Raw genomic sequence first — 27,259 nt, 5'->3', positions numbered from 1 at the left:
AATGCTTATGACAGATGTCATGAAGTGTCATCCGGCGAATTATGTCACTAACTCCATTTATGTCGAGCTCAGATCTTCTCGCATCCACTCAAAAGTGAGATAATTATATAAAGTGTTATCAAATATCATAACTAGTAATTAATGAAACAACTGGAACAGTAACTGAAGACATAATTAGCAAAAAACATGAATTTTGATTGTTATTTATATCTGTAGCACTGCAATGCATGCTAGGAGGCATGTTGGACAGCAACACTGTCATAAGACCGTCGTAATTATGACATGACATTATCATAGGCATAACTGAATGCTTATGTCATTGTCATCCGGCAAATTATGTCACCAACTCCATTTATGTTCAGCTCGGATCTTTTACACCCATTCAAAAGGGAGTTAATTTGCCGGATAACACTAAATGACATCCATTATAAGCATTCCTAAATGCTCATGACAGTGTCATATCACAATTATGATTGTCTAATGACAGTCATATGACGCCACTGTCAAATAAAGTGTTACCAAATACTATAAGTAGCAATTAATGAAACAACCGGAACAGTAACTGAAGACATAATTAGCACAGAACATAAATTTTTATTGTTATTTTTATCTGTAGTGCTGCAATGCATGCTAGGAGGCATGTTGGACAACAATACTGTCATAAGACCGTGATAATTATGACATGACACGATCATCGGCATTACTGAATGCTTATTTTGTTCAGTGTAATCCGGCAAATTATGTCACAAACCCCATTTCTGTTCAGCTCGGATCTTTTACATCCATTCAAAAGTGAGATATTTGCCGGATAACACAAAATGGCATCTGTTATAAGCATTTATTAATGCTCATGACAGTGTCATGTCATAATTATTAGAGGTGCACGATAATTATCGGTCCAATAATAGGAATTATGACGTCATCCCAATAAATCTGATAACAAATTATCGGCTTTTTTAATAATATTTTTGGCACGGTGTCGGATTGGAATTTGTGCGTTTGTTTCCACTCCTGTTTTTCCAGTATGCAAAGTTTTGTTACTGTCTTTGTTTTTTTCATTATAATAATAAAATATTTTTCGGTCAAAGGCAAATCTAAGCTGAATCAACCACTAGAATTTTTGACCTACAGGTGTTCAAAAACTATATATACATTGAAAAATTATATATTTATTAGGGCTGTTAAAATTATCGCGTTAACGAGCGGTAATTAATTTTTTTGATTAATCCCGTTAAAATATTTGACGCAATTAACGCACAAATGCCCCGCTCAAACAGATTAAAATGACAGCACAGTCAACGGTGTACTTTGCTGCCCTTTGCTGGTGCTTGGGTGCAACTGATTTTATAGGCTTCAGCACCCATGAGCATTGTGTAAGTAATTGACATCAACAATGGCGGGCTACTAGTTTATTTTTTTGATTGAAAATTTTACAAATTTTATTAAAACGAAAACATTAAGAGGGATTTTAATATTAAATTTCTATAACTGGTGCTAACATTTTTCTTTTAAGAACTACAAGTCTTTCTATCCATGGATCGCTTTAACAGAATGTCAATAATGTTAATGCCATCTTGTTGATTTATTATTATAATCAACAAATACAGTCCTTATGTACCGTATGTTGAATGTATATATCCATCTTGTCTTATCTTTCCATTCCAACAATAATTTAAAGAAAAATATGGCATATTTTATAGATGGTTTGAATTGCGATTAATTGCGATTAATCACGATTAATTAATTTTTAAGCTGTAATTAACTCGATTAAAAAATTTAATCGTTTGACACCCCTAAAAAAAACAAAAAAACATATATATATACACATATATATATTATTGATTATCGTATCGGTATCAGCCTTGAGGAGCAGGAAGTTATCGATATCGGTTTCAAAAAATGGATATTGTGCACCCCTAATAATTATGATGGTCTTATGATAGTTTTATGGCGCCACTGTCAAATAAAGTGGTAACAAATACCATAACTAGCATTTAATGAAACAACTGGAACAGTAACTGAAGAAATAATTAGCACAAAACATGAATTTTGATTGTTATTTACATCTGCAGCGCTGCAATGCATGCTAGGAAGCATGTTCGACGACAACAATGTTGGCAGCAGAGGTTGACGGTCTCCCCCAAAATGAAGCTTCTTGAAGCTCATGGTGGTTCATTTGGTCTCATGACAGTCTTATGATGCCACTTTCGAACAAAGTGTTACCGATTAATATCTTTTAGTGTAAATATTCCATAATACAGTGAGAACAGCTGCGGCTTATAGTCAAGTGTGGCTTAGCTATGAACAAAGCGCTGCAATGCACACTAGGAGGCATGTTGGACAACAACAGTTTTGACAGCAGGTGGCAGCAGAGGTTAACTGTCTCCCCCAAGGGAGCAGTTATGGCCAAATGAAGCTTCTTGATTCAATGAAGTTTTGCAGCTAATTGGTTCAAAGCTTCATGGTGGTTCATTTGGTCTTATGACAGACACTTATGATACAGAGGACAGCTACGGCTTATAGTCCAGTGCGGCTTATCTATGAACAAATTTTTGTGTCAAATTTGGTGGGTGGTGACTTATAGTCAGGTGCGCCTCATAGTCCAAAAAATTACAGTAATTAAATGGGTTTTAAGTTTAACCAAAAGTGTCATTTTGCAAACTGTGAAGCAACTGAAATGTTTATAATTTGCATCCAAACAAGCTAAAGGGCTCGAAAAGTTTCACCAGCACCAAAACAAGACCTCTGTCTTACCTATGACCTCTATTCTTACTGGAGCGTGCATCATACTTTCCATACGTTAAAGGGGGGAGTGCTGGGTAACCATGGAAACCGACAAATGCTGAGCGCTTGGCAGCTGATGCCTGACTGTTTTGGAAATAAAACAGTGCATCAATATGCCCTCCGAGAACCCGCGTCTGCTAAAATGGACGACGCGCCCCAGCAAAACAAGCCGCGGGAACTCTCGACGGAATAAGACGTGACCCTGATGGCGGGGCGTGGGCGTCACGTTCTGACCCGTCGCCCCCCCAAGGCCGAAAAGTTTCAGCGCCCGTCCCCGGGAAAAAGAAGTGCGACAGAGGCCGAGAGGGTGACGAAGGCCTTTCCGCTGGCGCGCGCACGCGCTCCGATGGCCGTCCACAAACATGCGGGAACGCGCGCTCACGCCCCGACACACGCGTGGCGAGCTGAAAACAAATGGCCTCTCTTCAGCGCGGAAAAGACGCGGCAGGGGTGGGCCGACCCGTCGCCACAACGCCAGTCTTCCGCTTATTCGGCTAGCGTTGACGACAACGTACCTCGGAAAGGTTCCTGCTGCATCTCTGCTGCGATGTGTTCTCTACCCCGCGCTCCTCTCTCTCTCCCTGAGAGAGGAAGGGAGGGAAGGCGAGAGAGCAAAAGAGAGAGAGAGCGAGTGTGCACGAAGACAGAGGGCAGGAGTGATTCTCACACTCCGACTTGCCCTCTCTCTCTTTCTCTCTCTCTCCAGGTTTTACCTCGCACACACCACTCTGACTGTTTTTCCCATTTTTTTCCCCCCTGCAAGTGAATCCCCCGACCAACCGTCTACCCCTCCCGACTGAATCCAATCTTCTTTTTATTTGGAAGTGTTGTTCCCTTTATCCCTCCCTTTATATACACAAAGCCCGATGACGGGGCGAGGGAGGGAGAGGCAGAGCGAGGCGAGAGGACGCCATTTAAGCAGTTTGTCACGAGCGCGGCGAGTCCCCAAAATGGCTGAAAACAAACAGGGACCGAGACAAGTTGCAAAGTCGGTAGGGATGGACGGACAGAGAGACAGAGAAGGGAAAAGGGGAGGGTCACAGCAAAGTAGCGGCGAGAAGGGTCACGCTCCTTGCAAGACGGGGACGCGTCTGGAATAGGGGGCGTCACTGGTAATGCGTCATTGGCACGTGGTCTATAGCTAACTCTGTATGTAACCCTAACATCAACCACGCCCCCGTCCCCTGGCACTTGATCTATAACTAACCCAATTAATCTCAACGACGACCCCATCAATGAGGCCTAGGTTTGCTAACAGTCCTGGATTCTCCGGGACAAGCCGGAGGAGGATGTCAAGGATGTCCCGCGCAATCTGAGACCGTTGGCAACCCTCGCGAAAGCTAGTGGAAACACAACAAATGCTAGCGTAAGCGTATCACTAAACAGGTTTACTCTTTCCCAATTTCTGCTAAGATCTAAGGCCAGAAAGCTGAAGATAGCAGAAACACAAATGGTAGCATAAAGTTCTCCCTAACATCTCACTGTTTTACAGTTTGTCAATTCCTGCTAAGTTCTTGGCAAGTTAACTGAAGCAAGCAGAAACACACATACTAGCATAAACTTATTCCTAAACATCTCCTAGATTTGCACTTTCCCAATTTCTGCTAAGTTCTTTGCCAGCTAGCTTAAGATAGCAGAAACATAAATGGTAGCAACAAGTTCTCCCTAACATCTCACTGGTTTACACTTTCTCAATTCCTGCCACGTTCTTGGCAAGCTAACTGAAGCTAGCAGAAACACAAATACTAGCATAAACTAATTCCTAAACATCTCCCAGATTTGCACTTTCCAAATTTCCGCTACGTTTCTAAAGCCAGCTAGCTGAAGATAGCAGAAACACAAATGGTAGCAACAAGTTCTCCCTAACATCTCACTGGTTTACACTTTCTCAATTTCTGCCACGTTCTTGGCAAGCTAACTGAAGCTAGCAGGAACACAAATACTAGCATAAACTCATTCCTAAATATCTCCCAGATTTGAACTTTCCAAATTTCCGCTAAGTTTCTAAAGCCAGCGAGCTGAAGACAGCAGAAACACAAATGGTAGCATCAAGTTCTCCCAAACATCTCACTAGTTTACACTTTCTCAATTCCTGCTAAGTTCTTGGAAAGCTAGCTGAAGCTAACAGAAACACAAATACTAGCATAAACTTATTCCTAAAAATCCCCCAGACTTGCAATTTCCCAATTCCTTCGAGTTTCTTGGCCAGCTAGCTGAAGGTAGCAGAAACACAAATACTAGCATAAACTTATTCCTAAACATCCCCCAGACTTGCAATTTCCCAATTCCTTCTAGGTTCTTGGCCAGCTAGCTAAAGTTAATTCCCCTGAAGCTAGCAGAAACACAAATACTAGCATAAACTTATTCCTAAACATCCACCAGATTTGCACTTTCTTAATTCCTTCTAGGTTCTTGGCCAGCTAGCTGAAGCTAGCAGAAACACAAACACTAGCATAAACGTATTCGTAAACATCTTCCAGATTTACACTTTCAAAATTTCCGCTAAATTCTAAAGCTAGCAGGCTGAATACAGCAGAAACACAAAAGGTAGCATAAAGTTCTCCCTAACATCTCACTAGTTTACACTTTCTCAATTCCTGCTAAGTTCTTGGCCAGCTAGCTGAAGCTAGCAGAAACACAAATACTAGCATAAATTTATTCCGAAACATCCCCCAGACTTGCATTTTCCCAATTCCTTCTAGGTTCTTGGCATAAATTAATTCCTAAACATCCCCCAGATTTGCACTTTGCCAATTTCTGCTAAGTTCTTAGCCAGCTAGCTGAAGATACAGTGGGGCAAATAAGTATTTAGTCAACCACTAATTGTGCAAGTTCTCCCACTTGCAATTTTTAGAGAGGCCTGTAATTGTCAACATGGATAAACCTCAACCATGAGAGACAGAATGTGGAAAAAAAAAAACAGAAAATCACATTGTTTGATATTTAAAGAATTTATTTGCACATCATGGTAGGAAATAAATATTTGGTCAATACCAAAAGTTCATCTCAATACTTTGTTATGTATCCTTTGTTGGCAATAACGGAGGCCAAACGTTTTCTGTAACTCTTCACAGGCTTTTCACACACTGTTGCTGGTATTTTGGCCCATCCTGCCATGTAGATCTCCTCTAGAGCAGTGATGTTTTGGGGCTGTCGTTGGGCAACACGGACTTTCAACTCCCTCCGCAGATTTTCTATGGGGTTGAGATCTGGAGACTGGCTAGGCCACTCCAGGACCTTGAAATGCTTCTTACGAAGCCACTCCTTTGTTGCCCTGGCTGTGTGTTTGGGATCATTGTCATGCTGAAAGACCCAGCCACGTCTCATCTTCAATGGCCTTGCTGATGGAAGGAGATTTTCACTCAAAATCTCTCGATACATAGCCCCATTCATTCTTTCCTTTACACAGATCAGTCGTCCTGGTCCCTTTGCAGAAAATCAGCCCCAAAGCATGATGTATCCACCCCCATGCTTCACAGTGGGTATGGTGTTCTTCGGATGCAATTCAGTATTCTTTCTCCTCCAATCACGAGAACCTGTCTTTCTACCAAAAAGTTCTATTTTGGTTTCATCTGACCAGAACACATTCTCTCAGTCCTCTTCTGGATCATCCAAATGCTCTCTAGTGAACCACAGACGGGCCTGGACGTGTACTTTCTTCAGCAGGGGGACACGTCTGGCAGTGCAGGATTTGAGTCCCTGGCGGCGCATTGTGTTACAGATAGTAGCCTTTGTTACTGTGGTCCCAGCTCTCTGTAGGTCATTCACTAAGTCCCCCTGTGTGGTTCTGGGATTTTTGTTCACCGTTCTTGTCATCATTTTGACGCCACGGGGTGAGATCTTGCATAGAGCCCCAGATCGAGGGAGATTATCAGTGGCCTTGTATGTCTTCCATTTTCTAATAATCGCTCCCACAGTTGATTTCTTGACACCAAGCATTTTACCTATTGCAGATTCAGTCTTCCCAGCCTGGTGGAGGTCTACAATTTTGTCTCCGGTGTCCTTCGACAGCTCTTTGGTCTTGGCCGTAGTGGAGTCTGGAGTGTGACTGACTGAAGTTGTGGACAGGTGTCTTTTATACCGATAATGAGTTAAAACAGGTGCCATTAATACAGGTAACGAGTAGAGCCTCGTTAGACCTCGTTAGAAGAAGTTAGACCTCTTTGACAGCCAGAAATCTTACCCATGTTGACAATGATAGGCCTCTCTAATCTTTTCAAGTAGGAGAACTTGCACAATTGGTGGTTGACTAAATACTTATTTGCCCCACTGGCAGAAACACAAATGGTAGCATAAAGTTCTCTCTAACATCTCACTGGTTTACACTTTCTCAATTCCTGCTACGGTCTTGGCCAGGTAGCAGGAGCAAGCTAGTTGGCCAATGATTTTAAGCATAAGAATACACAAAACCTGATAATACGTCAGTTATTTTGATATTTCCCTTGGAAAGCAATCAGCATGGTAAACGTTAAACCTTTCCCGATAGCAACCAACACCAGTCGTCGATAGAGCTATCTCGAGGTGAGAGTGATGAAATACGAGAGGGTTGCAAGAATGTTCTGGTGCCGTAACGCTACTTCCCACTGTCTGTTTGACGCCCCCCCCCCCCCCCCCCCGAAACCACCAACTGAATCCTGACGCCAGCCGCTCGCTTGCTCGCCTGCCCGCCTCCTGCCCTTTCCCTTTCATCACTCTCTCTCTCCCTCAACCTCATTGTGAGTCGCCACACCGGTCGCCATGGGAACCGCTCCGGGATTGGGTGTTGTTCCTGTGACCTCTCTGGCAGCTCCCGGGAGTTGGAGGACAAACTTTTTTTTACCCACCACCACCTCAATCGCTACCCACGGCCGCGGTTTCACGTGACGAAATGACTTAGATTTGGCGCGAAAAGAAAGCGAGACATTTGCGGTAAAGACAATAGCTTGAGTGGGCCAAATCCGCACTCGTGGTCGCCATCAGCTCCGCATTCAGATGAACACCCCCCCCCCCTTTGACCACACCCCTGATCTGGCTGACCCGTAGTGTCCACTACTTTTGGGTCATATTTCCACCTTAGAACAGTCAATCAGGTATGAGTCCTCGGCTTTCTAGTTGGTAGATCCCTTCCTTATCCCGCTCCTTGATCTTGTCTCCTCTGCGAACATTACACGAGTATTTTCCAAACTATCTTTTGGTTTTTGTTCCCGAATTTTGGATTTGTTTGTCTACTATGCGCCAAACCTCTATTGAACAACATGCGGATTGAACTCGCCCTTGTGTCTCCGAATCTGCTTTTGATCCTTCATTCCGAGCAATAATTACCTTCCATTGACAACAATAGACGTCTACCAGTGATTAACTCATTGAAAGAGTTTTAATTTAGTTTTCAAGAGTCACGCAATTCGACGTCTCTCATCGTCAATGGCACTGAAAGAGTTCACGATTACGTGACGTCGCGGACAAGGGCACTCTGGAGGGCAAAGCTTTTTCCCTCAGTGAAGGCCAGTGAAGAGAGTCGGGAAAAAAAAAAATCAAGGCTGAAGAGAGATAACATAAAAATAGCACAGCGTGTAAACACATCTGGCCCAATTTTAGCCGGCTGACGGCGCAGGCTTCCGATAAGTGCCGTTTGTTTCTCCCGAGTTGGAATTTTTCGAGATTTAAGTCATAAATCTTAATGTTACGAGATTAAAGTCACAACAAAACAAGGAAAAAACTGGTTATATTACGAGATTAAAGTCGGAATATCACGTAACGTGACGTCGTTTTCGTAAACTGCGTTAGAACGGCACGGCTAAATCGTAAATTACAATTTTACGTAACGCTACGTACTTTACGAGATTAAAGTCGTGACAAAAACTGGAAATATTACGAGATTTAAATTGCATTATTACGTAACTTTACGTACATTACATAATACTCGTGCACACATATTACGTAAAGCACGGAAATAAACGTAACATTCTTTAATCTCGATTTTTTTTCACAATAATATTACGACGCATGATTTAAACCTTGTAACGTCACGATTTAAATCTCGTGAAGTACGTAAGGTTACGTAAAATCGTAGTATTACGACCTAGCCATGTTTCATCCATACATTTAACGTCAAGTTTCGGAATATTACGACTTTAATCATGTAATATTCCGACTTTATCTGGTAATATTACAACATTATTCTTGTAATATTACGATGCATGACTTAAATCTCAAAATAGAATGATTTAAATCTCGTAAAGTAAATAAAGTTATGTAAAATCATAATAATACAACCAAGCCAAGCTTCATCCACACATTTAACGTCAAGTTTCGGTATATTACGACTTAAGTCGTGTAATATTTCGACATTATCTCGACTTTATTCTCGTAATAATACGACTTTATCTCGTAACATTACGACGTTATTCTCGTAATATTACGACGCATGACCTAAACCTCATAAATCATGATTTAATTCACGTAAAGTTACTTAAAATCGAAATATTAAGACCTAGCCGTGCTTTACTCAGACATTTTACGTAAATTTTTCTACAACTACGACTTTTTCTCGTAACATTGCTTTATTCTTGTAATATTACGACGCGTGACTTAAACCTCGTAATGTCGCGATTTGATTCTTGTAAAGTACACAAATTTAAGTAAAATCGTGATATTACGATTTAGCTGTAATTCACTCGAATTATGACATCGCGTTTCGTAATATTACGACTTTAGTCATCTAATCTTACGATTTGAATCTCATAAAGTTACGTAACATTACAACCTAGCCGTGCTTCATTATACATATGACTTCAATTTTCGTAATATTAAAACTTTTTCTTGTAACATTGCTTTATTCTCGTAATATTACGACGAGTGACTTAAACCTCGTAATGTTGCCATTTGAATCTCCTAAATGACACAAAATTATGTAAAATCGTAAAATTAAAACCTAGCCGTGCTTTACACATAAATATTACGTTAATTTTTGTAATATCACGAGTTTTTCTTGTAACATTGCTTTATTCTGGTAATATTACGACGCATGACTTAAACCTCGTGATATCGCCATTTGAATCTCGTAAAGTTTCGTAAAATCGTAATATTATGACTTAGCCGTAATTCATTCACGTCGAGTTTCGTAATATTACCATAATTTTTGGACTATAAGGCGCACCTGGCTACATATACCCACCAAATTTGACACAAAAACAGCATTTGTTCACAGATAAGCCGCACTGGACTATAAGCCGCAGCACTCCTCACTGTATTATGGAATATTTACACCAAAAGATAGTAACCGGTAACACTTTATTTGACAGCGGCACCGTAAGACTGTCATAAGACCAAATGACCCACCATGAAGCTTTGAACCAATGGGCTGAAAGCTTCGAGAAGCTTAATTTGCCCATTACTGCTCCACCTGCTGTCAACACTGTTATCGTCCAACATGCCTCCTAGCATGCATTGCAGCACTACAGTTGTAAATAAAAATAAAAATTCATGTTCTCTGCAAATTATTTCTTCATTTACTGTTTCAGTTTCATTTATTGCTAAAGATGGTATTTGGTAACTCTTTATTTGAAAATGGCCCCATAAAACTGTCATTAGACAATCATAATTATGACATGACACTGTTATGACAATTAATGAATGCTTATAACATATGTCATTTAGTGTTATCCGGCAAATTATCTCACTTTTGAATGGATGTAAAAGATCCGAGCTGAACATAAATGGAGATAGTGACATAGTTTGCTGGATGACACTTAATGACACCTGTCATAAGCATTCAGTAATGCCCATGATAGTGTCATGTGATAATTATGACGGTCATAAGACCAAATGAACCACCATTGCTTCAAGAAGCTACATTTGGACATTACTGCTCCCTTGGAGAGACAGTCAACCTCTGCTGCCACCTGCCGTCAAAACTCTTGTTGTCCAACATGCCTCCTAGCATGCATTGCAGCGCTACAGATGTAAATAACAATCAAAATTCATGTTATGTGCCAATTATTTCTTCAGTTGCTGTTCCAGTTGTTTCATTAATGGCTAGTTATGGTATTTGGTAACATTTTATTTGACAGTCGTCCCATAAGACTATCATAATTATGACATGACACTGCCATGAGCATTAAAGAATCCTTATGACAGATGTCATTTTGTGTCATCGGCAAATTATCTCACTTTTGAATAGATTTTAAAGATCCGAGCTGGACATAAATGGAGTTAGTGACATAGTTTGCTGGATGACAATGACATCTGTCATAAGTAGGGCTGCAGCTATCGAATATTATAGTAATCGAGTAATCGACTGAAAATTCTATTGATTAATCGAGTAATCGGATAAAACAAATATATTTTTAGGTGAAGAGCAACTATAAATATACATGAGAAAACAAGACATTTCATCTAATCTTGAACCATTTTCAGTCAATCAATGTCTTTATTTTCGATGTATATTGTTGAAAACAGCCAACAATTGCATCTCAGATGTCACTAGAATAAAAAAAAAGACTAATTCACTGCTTTCACTCAAAAAAACTTTAGATCTTATTAAACAAAAACAAAAAAAACAAACAAAAACAAAAAAACAAAAAAAATATTTATATACACCTAAAAATCCCGTTACGCTTGATAAGACACATCACTTAAAAGATTTTTTCCCCACGTTTGAATTGAATTTCTATTTGTCTCAAGCCATATTTAAGTTCTAGTTAAGTTTTAAAGTGCTTGTGACACGAAAAAGCATGTTTATTTCATAATACACGCGGTATTTTATGCTCCTGAATGATATGGACCGCTTGGATGTGTGTGGAAGCGATCGCTATATTTATTTAGTTTTTTGAATCCCGCGCCAGGAAAATGAGTGACTTCCGGCTTCGGTCTCGCATTGAGGTGGAGGGCGCTGTGACGTGTACAGTAGAAGACGTCCTCTTCACGCTACAGTGTACTGTTGTGTATGAGGACGAAGGATTCAGCTGATTTGGGGGATTAATACTTTTATTTTTTGCATCACGCCAGCCAAACGGCTGCAGAAAAATCATTCTGTATGCGGGAGAGGCGTATGCGCCTTTTTGGAGTTTCAAAAGGTTCCCATTCACCGTGGATATTTACTGTGGGACCATTGGACTTACAAGGAAGTGAGTAAACATCTTGTTTTGTATTATGTCAAATACGAATACAGTGATTACAAAGTAAACACTATAAAATTCCTTTAAATAAAGGACTACTTACGTTTGATCATTGATAGGCATGTAAAAAGCTATCCTCACGCTCATTAGCAGTTAGCTGTTAGCACGTTAGCGACACAACAATTCCAGCCACCCTCCTCCAGGGAACGAACTGTAAATTGCTCTCCGCCGGGCGGTTTGCCGATCCGCAAAGAAACTCGACAACCGGGTCGTCATGTCAAATAATCCAGGCTAGTTATGTGTGATTTTCCACTTCGAAGACTTAGAAACATCCCTCGGTTCGGGTTAGCATGTCGGCTAGCTGTCACTCCTTCTGGTCTGTTTACATTCTCCGAAGCCGGGGAAGGGAAATGACATATGTCCGATTTAGGTGTCATAAAATATCGTTCGGCAGGTGTGACAGTAAAGGTAAAGTCGACTGTTTTGACCATTATGGAGTAATTTTGCCATGTCGTCTTGAATAAATGGATTTTTATTATTTTATATTCCATTTAGCACAAGATTGTTATTTGTCATGACCATGCCATTTATTTAGCAATTGGGGAAAGTACTTGGGTAAAAAGAATATCCTGTAAAAATATTGAAGTAAAGAGACAGAAACAATGACATTTTGCCGCTCTCTTCGTCTCGTTTTCCTCATTGTGAATAGTTCCCCCTCGACGGGCTGACTGGTCCTTCTCAAGCCATTTATATAGCTATTGGGGAAAAATACTTGGATAAAAAGAATATCCTGTAAAAATATTGAAGTAAAGAGACAGAAACAATGACATTTTGCCGCTCTCTTCGTCGCGTTTTCCTCATTGTGAATAGTTCCCCCTCGACGGGCTGACTGGTCCTTCTCAAGCCATTTATATAGCTATTGGGGAAAATACTTGGATAAAAAGAATATCCTGTAAAAATATTGGGAGTAGAGAGACTGAAACAATGACATTTTGCAGCTCTCTTCGTCTCGTTTTCCTCGTCCTGAACAATTCCCCCTCAGTGGGCTGAATAGTAAAACCGATGAGCCTAGTCTACCGCTGACGTCATCCACCTGTTGGGGACGCTAAAGCCCTATAATTGTAGGCGTGGCTAACCGGCAGATTAAAAGACTAATTTCTCGTCATCTGCGCTTTGCTAAATTGTTGTATATGGTCGAATCGTCTCAAAATATGATTCTAATTCACATAATAATGCCATTTAAGACTTTTTTTCTGGTGTCGTATGCTCTTTAAGTTAGTCTAAACTGTAAGTCCTGATAGGATTTTAAGTTTTTGCAGTGTTCAAAATAAATGTATGATACAGGCTGTATTGGAGCACATTAGGGACCAGTGCTACTTGGTGTTTTATCCAGCAATGACTACTGAGCTAAAATTGATAGTTAGCATTATTGAGTTTTTATTTTATACCCTCATCACTCCACAATGCTATGTTATGTTAAAGCCTGTATGTAAGACACGTTAGCCACACATCGACAGTGGTTATAATTAATAGAAACCTCGCCTGCCGCAGGGCTAACGTTACGTGAGCTAGTGAATAACGTTAATCTTATTTATTAGCGCTTAGCGCTCTTTATTAGCGCTCTACTGCTTTAAGATGGCGACTGTTTACTAACGCTGGCCAGACGCGGCCGTGATGCTTAGAGCTGTCAAAGTAAACGATTACTCGAGGTGAATAAAATTACTCGGATCAGTTTTTAAACTCGAGTTACTCGAGTTGCTCGAGTATTCGTTTCAGCTCTAGTCATAAGCATTCATTAATGCCCTTGATAGTGTTATAATTATGACGGTCTAATGACGCCGCTCTCAAATAAAGTGTTACCTATTAACCCAAATAAATCAACAAATAAGCCGCGCTGGACTATGAGCTGCAGGATACTGAGGGAGGGAAAAAAGTAGCGGCTTATAGTCTGGAATTTACGGTACTTTAATCATGTAATGTTACGACTTTATTCTCGCAATTCTCCGGCTTTAATCTCGTAATATTACGGCATTACTCTCGTAGGCTTCATATTTTCTTTGTGTGGCCCTAATATGTCGCAAACAAAAATCGTCATTCCCGAATATCGCAATGAATCACCGTGTTTTCCCTTCCTGACCGCATGCCAGAGTGTGGAGTGAAGTCAGCACGGATCCGCGGCGATGACTAACCTGCTCTTCAGCTGACTTGGACGCACTTCAAAAGTGGGCGGTCCAAAAACTTTAGAGGTTTTTGCATAGAAGCTCATCATTTTGGCAACGCCTGCCCTTTTTATGAGCTAAGCACTAACTGTTGAATCCCTTAATGATCTTCAAGCGCGACAGAAAATGAATGAATTATAGTTCCGTATAGGCTGAAAAATGAAATTTCTTACCGTTTTAGACATCACTGGACAATTCGGCACGCCGGCTGTTGCAGACCTGCAAAAACAATGATATGTTAAAAACCCGCTCTGGTTTTGAATCGGGTACATCTGCATGGAACGACTGTTGGCGCGTACACGGGCAAACCGACGCAGAAGGGCCTGAGGCCTGTGTGCGTTGCCAAAGGAGGCTGGAAAGGATAGGTGGAAAATAAAATGGGAGGGGGCGCTTGATACAGCGTGGAGTGGAGGAGGGACGGCTGCTTTTTTCCACTGCCTAAATCAAATTAATTAGACCTTCATCTCCAGGCAGCTACTCGGGGACGCTGGCACGGAGAACCGAGGGGCGGGTACGTAGGGGGGATCCGGTAGATGGCGAGGAAGGGGGATAACCATAGACCAAAAGGGAGGGGCGGCAAATTCTCTGAGAAGCACGCCGGTTGTTTTGCTTCGGGAGGAAGTGGTTGCGTGCACTTCCTGTTCCGAGACAGCTTGTACTTTTGAGGTCTATTTTTTGTTTTGGTTCAACGTCAGAGCCCTCAGGGACAACAACAACTTCTACTGAACTTGTGGCTCTTATAGCAAGTAGCACCATCCAGGGGCGGATTTGTATGGGCGCCTCCAGAAATTTTTCATAGGGGTGGCCAGATGGGGCCACTTAAAATCTTGAGGTGGCCAAAACTAAAAGCCATAATTTTAGGTTTTCATTATATTATTGCAGTAAAAAGGTCAGGGGAAAACTATCAGAAAGACTTAAGGACACGGCTACTGATATACTAATATTTGATGTTACTAATGATTTAATGTGCATAGTCCATAACTGTCCAGTCAGCATTTTGAGTTCCACAACAATTCTGTTTTATTGTGTTATGTATATATTAGGCATATGGTGTACATTTAACTAGGGCTGTCAAGCGATTAAAATTTTTAATCGAGTTAATCACAGCTTAAAAATTAATTAATCGTAATTAATTGCAATTCAAACCATGTCTAAAATATGCCATATTTTCTGTAAATTATTGTTGGAATACATATACATTTAACATACTGTACATAAGTACTGTATTTGTTTATTATAACAATAAATCCACAAGATGGCGTTAACATTATTAACATTCTTTCTGTGAAAGTGATCCACGGATAGAAAGACTTGTAATTCTTAAAAGATCAATGTGAGTTTGTATATTGTGACTAAATATTGCCATCTAGTGTATTTGTTGAGCTTTCATTAAATGATACTGTAGCGCAGTGCTTCTCAATTATTTTCTGTTATGCCCCCTCCAGGAAGACATAAACGTTCCGCGCCCCCCCCCCAACTCTCTGCCGCCACTGTAAATATACTGTAGTATCATTTGTATATAAAATATTCCTCTGCATAGCACTGTGTTCTTTTTAATATTAAAGAAAAAAGTAATATAGATCAACTTACAATAAAGTTGGAAAAAAAAAAATTCATCCAGACTGTAAAAATACACTCAAGATTTTTTCACCGTTTGATACTGAAAAACACAATTTAAAAAAGTCAGTAAATAATAATAAATTGAAATTGATTAGCAACAATGACTCAAGACGAAAATGTGTCAAACAATTAGACCGAAAAAACAAAAATTAATAGAACAAAAACGAAAGTGTCATTGGACAGAGGGACAGTTTATTTTTGCTGCTGGCAGTATCAGCTCCTTTCCCATGTTGTGGAGTAATTTTGCACTGAGCAACTTGGTATGCCAACTTATATATGACAGTGCTCGCTGGTTTACTGATGTAACACTGACAAACCAGGAGGATTTTTGGCAATATTCGGCATACTGTTGTCTGCTGCGAACATTTTTAGACATAGTAAGTAGACCGGTCTTTCCTGCATACGCTTCGTCATATTTCCTTGCCTTAGCTTTTCATATCTCCAGTGCTCCTATCTGTGTGCTCTTGTTTGGTTCAAAAATATTGCACACACGCTGAAAATGAGAGCGGCACTGCCACCCACTGAGTGGATGTGTAATTACACTTTATTCTAGTACGGCAAAAAAGTATGTTCCCCAAGGTCACATGCGCCACCCCCAGCATCGCTCTGCTCCCTCCTGGGGGGGCCCGCCCCACTATTTGAGAAGTACTGCTGTAGCGACTTCACTGTTCTGCCCAAAAGCATGACGGGAAGTGGTGCAACCATGACTGTGTGTGGTGGCTGCTAATGCTATATGCTACTGCTGTAGTTGGGTACACGACAGGGTGTTTAGAAAAAGATCAACTCCTGTCATTCTTCCCCACGTCGCTTCCCACAATATTTATAGTTGCTGTGGGAGAGATGACAAAGCTTTTGCCAATTAAAAGCACGGCCCCAATGAATGCTTGTATCTACTCCACTCACTTGACACGGTAGAACGGCGCCATTGTAGGCTGTTTACGGCAATGCGTGAGTGAGTCGTACTGCGAATGCGTTAATTGCGATAAATATTTTCACGTGATTAATTTTAAAAATTAATTACCGCCCGTTAACGCGATAAATTTGACAGCCCTACATTTAACAATACAAAATAAATGCATTCATTTGGGATGAAATACATCACCAATGCTACAACAATCTAACAATATACTGGCAAGTGGGGTGGCCAACCAATTTGTAGGGGTGGCCGAGGCCAACCCCTGGTGGCGCCACTGTATGGGGCGCCGTTTGTAAAGCAGCTCATGCTGAAAATTACGACATTTTCTCACATTTAGCGCCACACAGTGTTCAAAATGTGGTGTGAAAATTTAGAGTCACTTTTTTTTGCACATTTACATTATTTAGCAACTTAAATATTAAAAAATAAATGAGGATCTACGTACAACAAAAGAACAATTGGCTAACTTACATAGCAAAAGTCCGCTAGTTTAAATGCTATAAAATGCTAACTTTTTTACAATGCTCTTAACAAATGGTTTAGACACATATTCCCACAAAAATAAAGGCTAAATATACCTAAACTAAATTACGAATGCATTAAAAAAAAACATTAGCTCAAACAAAAACCTAAGTTGGTCTTAACAGGGAGCACCTGGATTCAGCCATGTGAAATAAGGCAGACTAGACGGCAATGTATCCACCCAAATCAATAAAACTAAATGCAAACACTTTCAATATAAACCGTAAAAACGCCACTTAAATGAAACGAATGCTCGAAGCAGCAAAAATTTAATTCGAATCTTTTTTTCTAATCGAATCCTCAAGTTAATCGATTAATCTTTGCAGCACTAATCCTAAATATATATCTTAAATCTAAATGTTAAATATACATCTTAAATCCAAATGTTAAATATATATCTCAAATCTAATTGTTAAATATTAGGGCTGTCAAACGATTAAAATTTTTAATCGAGTTAATTACAGCTTAAAAATTTATTAATCGTAATTAATCGCAATTCAAACCATCTATAAAATATGCCATAATTTTCTGTAAATTATTGTTGGAATGGAAAGATAAGACACAAGATGGATACATACATTCAACATACGGTACATAAGTACTGTATTTGTTTATGATAACAATAAATCAACAAGATGGCATTAACATTATTAACGTTCTGTTAAAGCAGGGGTGTCCAAACTTTTTGCAAAGGGGGCCAGATTTGGTGTCGTAAAAATGTGGGGGGCCGACCTGGGCTGACGTTTTTTACGTAGAACAATTAGGGCTGTCAAAATTATCGTGTTAACGGGCGTTAATTAATTTTTTAAAAAATTAATCACGTTAAAATATTTGACGCATTTAACGCTCATGCCCCGCTCAAACAGATTAAAATGACAGCAAAGTGTCATTTCCACTTGTTACTTGTGTTTTTTGGTGTTTTTCCGCCCTCTGCTGGCGCTTGGGTGCAACTGATTTTATGGGTTTCAGGCTTCAGAACGATAATTATTATTGACATCAACAATGGCGAGCTACTAGTTTATTTTTTGATAGAAAATTTTGTGCTGCTGCCTTTTAGTGGGTAAATGAGGAGGAGCATTTAGTGTGTAAGCTACTTCATATGCTGGTAGCAGTACTGCTGACCAATTTATTAAGTCTGTGTGCGGGCCAGACGTTATTGATTTTAGGACAGAGGCTGGGGGCCGGATGAAATTTGTCCACGGGCCGCATTTGGCCCCCGGGCCGGACTTTGGACATGTCTGTGTTAAAGCATCCATGGATAGAAAGACGTGTAGTTCTTAAAAGATAAATGTTAGTACAAGTTATAGAAATTTTATATTAAAACCCCTCTTAATGTTTTTGTTTTAATAAAATTCGTAAAATTTTCAATCAAAAAATAAACTAGTAGCCCGCCATTGTTGATGTCAATAATTACACAATGCTCATGGGTGCTTAAGCCCATAAAATCAGTCGCACCCAAATGCCAGCAGAGGGAAGCAAAACTCCAAAAAACACAAGCAACAAGTTGGCATTACACTGTGTTGTCATTTTAATCTGTTTGAGGGGGGAATGTGCGTTAATTGCGTCAAATATTTTAACGTGATTAATTAAAAAAATTAATTACCGCCCGTAAACGCGATCATTTTGACAGCCCTATCAAATATACTGTATATCTTAAATGTAAATGTTAAATTTATATCCTAAATGTAAATATTTAAATACTAAATTTAAATGTTAAATCTGGAAATGGTTGAAACTAAATATTTAGCTTATTATGCAAATTTACGTGACTGGAAACCGGAAATAACAAAATAAAAGTTGGAGCATCTCAGACGGTTTGCTTATGTCGCTTGAAAATGAATAAAACCTACTTAACGGTAGCAGTTGGCTCTTGGACATGAATCACTGTGATAATAACAATATCTAGGTAAAATACACATTTAAGAGAAACTATTTAAAGATTTTGTGTTTTTCGTGTCACTTTTGCTTACATGAGCCTGGTAAAGTTACAACGAATAGCCACAAGGGGTCTCTGTTGGACTGGACTAAGCAAACAGTAAGCAAACAGTCTGAGCTGCTCCAGCTTTTATTTTGGTACTTCCGGTCTCCAGTCATGTGAATTTGCATGTTAAGCTAAATATTTAGTTTCAACCGTCTCCAGATTTAACATTTAAATTTGGTATTTAGATATATATTTAGGATTTAAATTTAAGATTTTAATTTAATATTTACATTTAAAATCTATATTTAACATTTAGATTTAAGATATATGTTAAACATTTGGATTTAAGATATAAATTCAGGATATAAATTTAACATTTACATTCAAGATTTAAATTAAATATTTAGTTCTGGATTTAAACATTAAGGTCCAATACTTATTATTTAAAAATAAATATTGAAGTTGCTAAATAATGTTGTAAATGTCCAAAAAAATAGTGACTGTAAAATGTTTACACCACATTTTAAACACTGTGTGGCGCTAAATGTGAGAAAATGTCAGAATTTTCAGCATGAGCTACTTTACAAACGGCGCCCCATGGATTTGGGGGGGGCAACCTAAAAAATAGGCTTGCTACCCAGTCAAGGGCGTAGGTTTGGTCTCAATGTTGATAGGGACAATATACAGTGTATCACAAAAGTGAGTACACCCCTCGCATTTCTGCAGATATTTAAGTATATCTTTTCATGGGACAGCACTGACATAATGACACTTTGACACAATGAAAAGTAGTCTGTGTGCCGCTTATATAATAGAGTTAATTTATTTTCCTCTCAAAATAACTCAAATATAGCCTTTAATATCTAAACCCCTGGCAACAAAAGTGAGTAGACCCCTTAGAAACTACATCCCTAAATGTCCAAATTGAGCACTGCTTGTCATTTTCCCTCCAAAATTTCATGTGACTCGTTAGTGTTACTAGGTCCAGGTGTGCATAGAGAGCAGGTGTGTTCAAATTTGGATGTTCCAACAGGGCACCCCATGGCAAAGAACTCTGAGGATCTTAAAAGACGTATTATTGCGCTACAAGAAGATTGCCAACATCCTGAAACTCAGCTGAAGTAGTCTGTGTGCAGCTTATATAATAGTTAATTTATTTTCCCCTAAAAATACTGTATAGCCATTAATATCTAAACCCCTGGCAACAAAAGTGAGTACACCCCTTAGTGAAAGTTTATATTATATATAAAATATATAAATATTTTGTGTGGCCACCATGATTATCCAGAACTGCCTTTACTCTCCTGGGGATGGAGTTGACCAGAGCTTCACAGGTTGCCACCGGAATGCTCTTCCACTCTTCCATGACGACGTTGCTTAGCTGCCGGATATTTGAGACTTTGCGCACCTCCACCTTCTGCTTGAGGATCCCCCAAAGATGTTCTATTGGGTTCAAGTCTGGAGACGTGCTTGGCCAGTCCATCACCTTTACCTTCAGCCTCTTCAGTAAAGCAGTGGTCATCTTAGAGGTGTGTTTGGGGTCATTGTCATGCTGGAACACTGCCCTGCGACCCAGTTTCTGGAGGGGAGGGGATCATGCTCTGCTGCAGTATTTCACAGTACATGTTGGAGTTCATGTTTCCCTCAATGGAATGTAACTCTCCAACACCTGCAGCACTCATGCAGCCCCATACCATGACATTCCGACCACCATGCTTGACCGTAGGCATGACACACTTATCTTTGTGGTCCTCACCTGGTCGCCGCCATACATGCTCGAGACCATCGGAACCAAACAAATTAATCTCATCAGACCATAGGACATGGTTCCAGTCATCTATGTGCTTTGTTGACATGTCTTCAGCAAACTGTTTGCGGGCTTTCTTGTGTACACTCTTCAGAAGAGGCTTCCTCCTGGGGTGACAGCCATGCACACCAATTTGATGTAGAGTGCGGCGTATGGTCTGAGCACTAACAGGCTGACTTCCCATCTCTTCAATCTCTGCAGCAATACTGACAGCACTCCTGCACCAATCTTTCAAAGAAAGCATCTCAGCACGTGCACTCAGCTTCTTTGGACGACCAACCCGAGGCCTGTTCTGAGTGGACCCTGCTCTTTTAAAACGCTGGATGATCTTAGCAACTGTGCTGCAGCTCAGTTTCAGGGTGTTGGCAATCTTCTTGTAGCCTTGGCCATCTTCATGTAGCACAACAATACGTCTTTTAAGATCCTCAGAGAGTTCTTTGCCATGTGGTGCCATGTTGGAACTTTCAGTGACCAGTATGAGAGACTGTGAGAGCTGCACTACAAATTTGAACACACCTGCTCCCTGTGCACACCTGGACCTAGTGACACGAACGAGTCACATGACATTTTGGAGGGAAAATGACAAGCAGTACTCAATTTGGACATTTGGGGATGTAGTTTCTAAGCGGTGTACTCACTTTTTTTTGCCAAGGCTTTAGATATTAATGGCTATATTTTGAGTTATTTTGAGGGGAAAATAAATTAACTCTATTATACAAGCAGTACACAGACTACCTATCTTTCATTGTGTGAAAGTGTCATTTTGTCAGTGTTGTCGCATGAAAAGATATACTTAAATATACAGCAATGTGAGGGGTGTACTCACTTTTGTGATACAATATACATTTACTAACAGAATAGCATTGTACTTTGACATATTTACGTAAAATAAATGCTAACTGCACTTTTTTTTGCTTTTAACCAAGAATTGAGACTGTTTTACGTCCATATCTATCAAGAATTTGGGGATTGAAGCATTTATTCACAAGAATTTTCACCGAAAATGCTTTTTTTACATAAGGCGGCCGCTAGCTACATTTACTAACAGACTAGCATTGTACTTCAACATATTTAGGTGAAATAAATGCTAACTGCACGTTTTTTTTGCTTTTAACCAAGAATCGAGATGATTTTACGTCCATATCTATAAAGAATTCAGGGATTTAAGCATTTAGTCACAAGAATTTTTGCCGGAAAAGCTCTGTTTACATAAGGCGGCCACTAGCTACATTTACTAACAGACTAGCATTGAAATTCAACATATTTAGGTAAAATAAATGCTAACTGCACTTTTTTTTTTGCTTTTAACCAAGACTCGAGACAGTTTTACATCCATATCTATGAAGAATTCGGGGATTTAAGCATTTCTTCACAAGAATTTTCACCAGAGGAGCTTTGTGTACGCCAGGCGGCCGCTAGCCTCATTCGCTAACAATATATAGTGTATAATGATTATAAAGGGCTATTCTACTCTATAATAAGTTGTGACTGTATATAGAATTTATCAATAATCTATTTACATATTATTTATAAATGATTCTGCACGTTTTCCTCAAGTATTAACTTTCTGATGTTAAATTGAGTGATTTATTAGCTTTTGAAAACTTAAAAGTAAATTTAAAAAAAGATTAAGATGCTATTTTGGTCAAAAACGTATATGATATGTTAAATATTGCTATTGATCCTGAAAATATAGGTGATTATCTCTGCATTTGGGGGTTTTTGTGCATCGCGTGTAAAATCTGAGACTTTTATAGCCATTTTAAGTTGTGTCATACTTATATAAAAATAATTTATCGGGATTTTATAAGGGAACGACATTGAATTTTTTTATGCCACTGATCATGGAGACTCATATATGGCTAAAGTAGGTGTCTGTTTTGGTTTTAGGTTGGTAGCAGCTTTGGTTTTGAAAATATTTGAATTTGAAGTGTTTGAAAATAGGCCCCCTTTGGAACGGCCCCGTTTCCCGTGTCATGTCAATAGGTTATGAAGTTTATGCCTGATGCTAACGCTACGAGTTACATTTAATGTGTGCTGATAACCCGGCACAGACCTGATTTTGGGGACATTTCGGGGACACGTCCTGTCGATATCAGGTCACAAAACGTCAATGGGCTCGGTCAAAAATCACAAGAATCAATGTTTTCCTGCCATTGAAAATGAATGGGAAATTTGGACGTACATGGCTGTCAATGGCATCCCTTTCGAAAATGGGAGTTTTTTTGGCGAATTTTGGGGGAAGCGCACAATTTTGCCAAATACTGTACACAACTTTTATGGTCCTTATCGTACTGGAATATTTGATGTGTGAATTATCCGATTTGGTCAAAAATAGGACATTTGCGCACATGTACTGAAGAACGAAAAATTTTGGGGGCGTAGTTCGGTCAATTTGGTATTTGAAAGGGGGCTGGTCAGTCAAACGCCATTGGGGGGGGGGGGGGGGGGGGAATTTTACTTAAGGCAAACCTAGCTGATTAATAAGCAATTGCCTACCATTGACTGCGACAGACGTCAAACCCTTTTGCACTGGGAGGTGCTGGTCACCAATCAATCAAACCGCTTATCCTGGGACAAGAGCGCCCCCTCGTTGCGCGCATGCGCACTTTCCGCAAGAGTTATGACGACTTACTGGCTATTTGGGTCGGAAAACAAAAACAATGAGAGTTCAGTTACAAAATGCAGTCACGCCACGACGAAAAAAACACTGCCATTGGCATAGCAAGACACGATGACGCACAAGAATCCAGCTTCCATGTTGTCGTGACCACACGACGTCTGCGTGTGACGTACCGTTTGTCGCGGATGATGGAGTTCCAGCGTTCCACTCGCCTTGGCAGCCGCGTGAAAGCACCTTTGGTTCGGGACTGACTAAAAGAGCATTTTACTTTCAATATCCGTGTTACGTGCAGCGACCTTAATGGAACGGCAGAGGGCGCAAATTCGGCCAATAAGCACCGCCTAGTTTCAGTTACGTCACGGGGATTGCACAACGTGTTATTTTAAACAATAGACATGCGAGGGCGCTATTGGTCAACTAATACTGCCGGGATTGTAAATGTTCATTGGCGACCTATTTCAGATGATTGAGTCCAAATATAATGTATGAATCATGATTGGTCAAGAAAATGGAATTTAGACACCATTTTTTGTGTCAATCTGATGGCCTTCTCTTACACTTAATGTGATTGTTTGGATTTGAAACCTTAAACAAAACGATTAAATGGATTTTAATCATCTTTGATCCAGAAAACCTCAGTCTTGATCTTGGTGTCAAGGAGTTCTGGTCCTCCTCGGCAAGTCTTGGGATCTTGGTCTTCTACAATGAAAGTAAAATGCAGCCAATTTGTGTATTATTAGCTAAATCTTTAAACAATTGTAGCACAATTCCCATAAGAAAACAACAAACAGGTGATTCTGGTGCAAGTTTCTTTATTTGGCCAGAAAATAATGTACAATTGGGACAGCTTGAACTTTAACAGCTCTTCAATGAGACACATAAAAGTACCTATGACAGCATAAAAAATCTTAAATAGCATTATTATGTGAATTAGAATCATATTTTGAGATGATTTGACTATATACAACAATTTGCCAAAGTGCAGATGACGAGAAATTAAGTCTTTTAATCTGCCGTTTAGACCCGCCTGTCATTATAGCGCTCTAGCGTCCCCAGCTAGAGGATGACATCAGCAGGGACAATTTCATCCGATTTAGAATTAAGCCCCTTGAGGGGGAAGATTCCGAATGAGGAAAATATGACAGAGAGCAGCAAAATATCCGGATTGTTTCAATCTCACTACTGCAATATTTTTACAGGATATAAGTATTTTCCCTCAATTGCTAAATAAATGGTATGGTCTTTAAATAGAATATGAAATATTAAAAATGCATTTATTCACTACGACAGGGCAAAATTAATGGTCAAAACTTCTTGCACCTCCCGAACGGTATTTTATGCCACCGCAGTTAGTCCGGCTTTTGTTATTTCACCGCCCCAGCTTTGGAGACGAACAAAACAGGAGGCATGACAGCTAGCCGACCTGCTAACCTGAACCAAGTGGCTTTTCCGAGTCTTACTCTCGCCTTTCGAAAACCAAAAATTACACAAAACTACCCTGACTTATGTCACACACTGCGGCGGAGTTGATGGTCTTCACCGATCGGCCAGCCCTCGGCGGAGAGCAAGTGACGGCTCGTCGTTCTGCTGCGCCCATGGCGGGCTGGCAGTGCTCATCGCCGGGAATGAACGCCGAAAATAGCCTATTCTTGGTGGACAAATCGTCTGATGTCTAAGCGGGGGGCTGCTCGGGGCCAAGCCAAGGAAAGCAGATGTCACAATGGCATTCTTCGTCAATCCAGGAAGTCACTAATTTTCATGGCGCTGGATTAAAACAAATTGAATAAATATATCAATCGCTAACACACACATCCAAGCGGACCATTTCATTCAGGAGCATTAAATACCACGTGAAATATGAAATAAACATGATTTTTGCTGTCATAGGCACTTACACTGAAAGTTTTATTGTACTGTGTCATAACATACAGTGTATCACAAAAGTGAGGACACCCCTCGCATTTCTGCAGATATTTAAGTAAATCTTTTCATGGGATAACACTGACAAAATGACACAATGAAAAGTAGTCTGTGTGCAGCTTATATAATAAGAGTTAATTTATTTTGCCCACAAAATAACTCAAAATGTAGCCATTAATATCTAAACCCCTGGCAACTAAAGTGAGTACACCCATATGAAAAAATGCACATCCCTAAATGTCCAAATTGAGTACTGCTTGTCATTTTCCCTCCAAAATGTCATGTGACTCGTTACAGGCATGCTGTCAGCATTGCTGCTGAGATTGAAGAGGTGGGGGGGTCAGCCTGTTAGGTCTCATACCATACGCCGTACTCTACATCAAATTGGTGTGCATGGCTGTCACCCCATGAGGAAGCCTCTTCTAAAAACAATACACAAGAAAGCCCGCAAACATTTTGCGAAGACATGTCAACAAAGCACATGGATTACTGGAATCATGTCCTATGGTCTGATGAGACGGGCGGGCTTTCTTGTGTACCGTCTTCAGAAGAGGCCTCCCCCTGGGGTGACAGCCATGCACACCAATTTGATGTAGAGTACGGCGTATGGTCTGTGCACTAACAAGCTGACCCCCCCACCTCTTCAATCTCTGCAGCAATGCTGCCAGCACTCCTGTAATGAGTCACATGACATTTTGGAGGGAAAATGACAAGCAGTACTCAATTTGGACGTTTAGGGATGTGCATTTTTTCATAGGGGTATACTCACTTTTGTTGCCAAGGGTTTAGATGTTAATGGCTACTTTGAGTATCTATTATATAAGATGCACAGACTACTTTTCATTGTGTCAAAGTTTCATTTTGTCAGTGTTGTCCCATGAAAAGATACACTGAAATATCTGCAGAAATGCGAGGGATGTACTCACTTTTGTGATACACTGTATAATGCACTTAGCTTGTACATAAATGTTAATTACAAAACAAATTGGGCATGCAGCAGCTAAACCAAGTAAACACATTTTAAATTATGTTAAGGAATGCTAAACCTTACATGAACAAAAAAGAATTGAAACCCCAAGCTAAGCTAAATGTTTTTTGAAACCATACCTTTGCTTGAACTCTTAATTTGCTTCCACTTTCAAGTCGAAACATCACATAAAACTGATTTTGACCGTGTTAATTGTTCTCGAGAGGTTTGAGGAATGTTGAAGGACAACATTAAACATTTATAATAGCGCCAGTGAATTGTAACAACCCTGCTAATAAATACTGTATGAACTGGTTTATGAACTTGCAAACCCAGTACCAAAACACAACAAATCCAGCAGATTTTCTGCGAGATTTTATTGTTTTCACACTGGTTTTGCTGGCATATGCTGGTTTTCTTAGCAGGGACAGGCACGTCGTCCCACGGCAAATATGCAATAACAATAGTTAGAAAGCAAAATGGCTTCCGTCTTCGACAAACAAGTCTGTTCCCCTCTAAATATAGCTTAGAACAATTTGTCACGACACCCGGTTGAACATGTTATGTTTATACATTCGAAGCACGCCATTCAAATGAGTTTCCTTTTAAGTGCGTAGCTAGCTAAATAGCTATTAACGACGACGTTTATCCCACGGGTTGCCTCCATTTTCCCTCCGCCATGTTGTAACCACAGCTACAAGCTAACATGTCGTCGAAGTTAACCAAAGCCTCTCGGTTCATGATAATGTAACGTAGTCCTTACAATGTTTTTATGACGAATTTGGCTCCATAAACGCGGGGGCGACAACGCAATGCAAGTCAAGACGAGGGAACAGTACGGCTAGGGGGAAATTTTAAAAGTCGA

At 40.0% G+C, this 27,259-nt stretch overlaps 1 protein-coding gene across 4 annotated transcripts in view; it reads right to left on the bottom strand.

Annotated features, from left to right (window-relative positions):
- The window catches only part of zbtb4 (zinc finger and BTB domain containing 4), a 52,379-nt gene extending 28,544 nt beyond the window's left edge, over nucleotides 1–23,835 (bottom strand). The window contains exons 1-2 of one of the 4 annotated variants that reach the window (XM_057856208.1): nucleotides 23,681–23,835; nucleotides 14,272–14,317 (exon numbers count right to left, since the gene is read on the bottom strand). The gene's annotated coding sequence lies outside the window, so the exon portion shown is untranslated. Of the gene's footprint in view, nucleotides 1–3,299; nucleotides 3,527–14,271; nucleotides 14,318–14,397; nucleotides 14,544–23,383; nucleotides 23,498–23,680 lie in introns of those variants that run through there. The other 3 variants (XM_057856210.1, XM_057856209.1, XM_057856207.1) reach the window with 3 other exon arrangements.
- Between the last annotated feature and the right edge of the window lie 3,424 nt (nucleotides 23,836–27,259).

The sequence above is a fragment of the Corythoichthys intestinalis genome, chromosome 13, assembly GCF_030265065.1.
Source record: "Corythoichthys intestinalis isolate RoL2023-P3 chromosome 13, ASM3026506v1, whole genome shotgun sequence".
Taxonomy (NCBI): domain Eukaryota; kingdom Metazoa; phylum Chordata; class Actinopteri; order Syngnathiformes; family Syngnathidae; genus Corythoichthys; species Corythoichthys intestinalis.
Note: the sequence above shows the minus strand (reverse complement) of the source record. Positions and strands in the feature narration are given on the sequence as shown.